This window comes from Tupaia chinensis, unplaced genomic scaffold, assembly GCF_000334495.1.
Source record: "Tupaia chinensis unplaced genomic scaffold, TupChi_1.0 Scaffold000037_4, whole genome shotgun sequence".
In the NCBI taxonomy this organism is placed as follows: Eukaryota; Metazoa; Chordata; class Mammalia; order Scandentia; family Tupaiidae; genus Tupaia; species Tupaia belangeri.
This window is the reverse complement of record NW_006159487.1, coordinates 1,127,729-1,129,403: the sequence shown is the minus strand read 5'-3', so window position 1 is coordinate 1,129,403 and position 1,675 is coordinate 1,127,729. Positions and strand designations below refer to the sequence as shown.

The following is a 1,675-nucleotide window of genomic DNA, read 5'->3' as shown; positions in this document are numbered from 1 at the left end:
CCAGCACCTTAACCACCATGCCACCTGCCAGCCCCAGAAATTTGAGTATTTGAATGTTAGGTCTGCAAGAAGCAAGTCAGACCTGGGGCTGCTCGGGTGGCTCAGCAGGGTGTGGGGACCGAGTAGTCCTGAACCGTAGGGGTGTGAGAGAGCAGTTGTGGAGGTTTAAAGACAGGCTCACAATGAAACGGAAGTCTCACCTCCTCGCACTTCTCACAGGCTTTGTGAAGTCCCCCGTCTCCACCTCGAGTGGAGCAGGGCGGTGCGGTGACAGCTGGGTGGGGTGACAGGCACGAGGAGGCCCCGACCTGTGTCCGCGAAGGTGGTGGGAGTCGTGCTCAGCTGGGGTAAACCTGACCAGGTAAGCCTGTTCACATGCCAGCGCGCCCCAGGGAGACACCATGCGTGTGCACACGTGCACACACGCACGCACATGTCTGTCCGGCTTCCCAGTCGCAATGGCTCACATAGTGTCATTCGATGAAGGCAGCGTGGGTGACGAGCGGGCATGGTGTGGCCTCCCCGCGGTGCCAGGGAGGCGCTCTGACCCCACGTATAGCCCTCTGTGGTCGGGGTGCGTCTTGGCGTGGGCCCGAGTTCTGTGACTCTCACGGGCCGCCTGACCCGCTAACAGCCCTCTAAGGAAGCGAGCGACAGGTCTGTGAACCCGTGGCCAGAGGTTCTTCCCAGCGTGCACAACGGGTCTGACAGCCGTAGCTGGCTCGCGGGCCCGGGGCTGGCTGGCTGGTAGACAGAGCGCTATTTGGCTCACGGTGCTGGTGGCAGGAAGGTCACACGACAGGCACCGTGTGGTGCAGGAGGGACACGTGCTGGTCGGGTTGCGTTGCAGATGCTCATGAGACGTGTCAGCAGCAGTCGCTCCGGGCAGTGAGTGTGTGTGTGCGTGTTCCCCCCAGGCGGTGAGCGTGTGTGCGGTCCCCCCAGGTGGTGAGCGTGTGCGCGGTCCCCCCAGGCGGTGAGCATGTGCGCGTTCCCCCCAGGCGGTGAGTGTGTGCGTGTTCCCCCCAGGTGGTGAGCGTGTGTGCGGTCCCCCCGGGTGGTGAGCGTGTGCGTGCGTGGCTCCCCCGGGCGGTGAGCGTGTGTACAGTCCCCCCAGGTGGTGAGCGTGTGTGCGGTCCCCCCGGGTGGTGAGCGTGTGCGTGCGTGGCTCCCCCGGGCGGTGAGCGTGTGCCTGTGTGGTCCCCCCGGGCGGTGAGCCGCATCCTAGGCCCCAGGTGCTGTAGGAAGACCAGAGCTGGAGGTGCAGCAGCACTGGAAGGAGCACTCGGTGACCTCCTTACCTCAGTGGGCATGAGGGGCCTGTGCTGCCATCTCCGCCCGTCACTGAGCTCACCCCCATTTTGTGGGGACAGTGGGCAGGGGCCTGGGGCGGGCCCACCTGGGCAGGCCCTGGGTAAGAGCTGTGTGGAAGCAAGGCCTTGGCTCCTGGTGAGGTACGGGGAAGGTTTCCAGCAGCTCTGGGGAAGGGGCCTCCCGCCCGGGCTGGGACTGACAACTGCGAGGCTGGTGGCCGCCCAGAAAGTAGATCGCGCTTCATTTTCTACCTGGGAGGACAGGCAGCACCACTGGCCCTGCAGCCCGGAGGTCGGTGCACGGCCTGCTGGTGCCCGTGCCGGTGCGGCCCACGGGGGGCGCTCGGGGCGGCGGGGGCCCG

The 1,675-nt window shown here is 65.9% G+C and overlaps 1 protein-coding gene across 1 annotated transcript in view; it reads left to right on the top strand.

The window, feature by feature from the left end:
- The first annotated feature begins 224 nt into the window (after window positions 1-224).
- The window catches only part of CDON (cell adhesion associated, oncogene regulated), a 55,923-nt gene continuing 54,472 nt past the window's right edge, over window positions 225-1,675 (top strand). The window contains 1 exon segment of the mRNA XM_027772705.1: window positions 225-361. The gene's annotated coding sequence lies outside the window, so the exon portion shown is untranslated.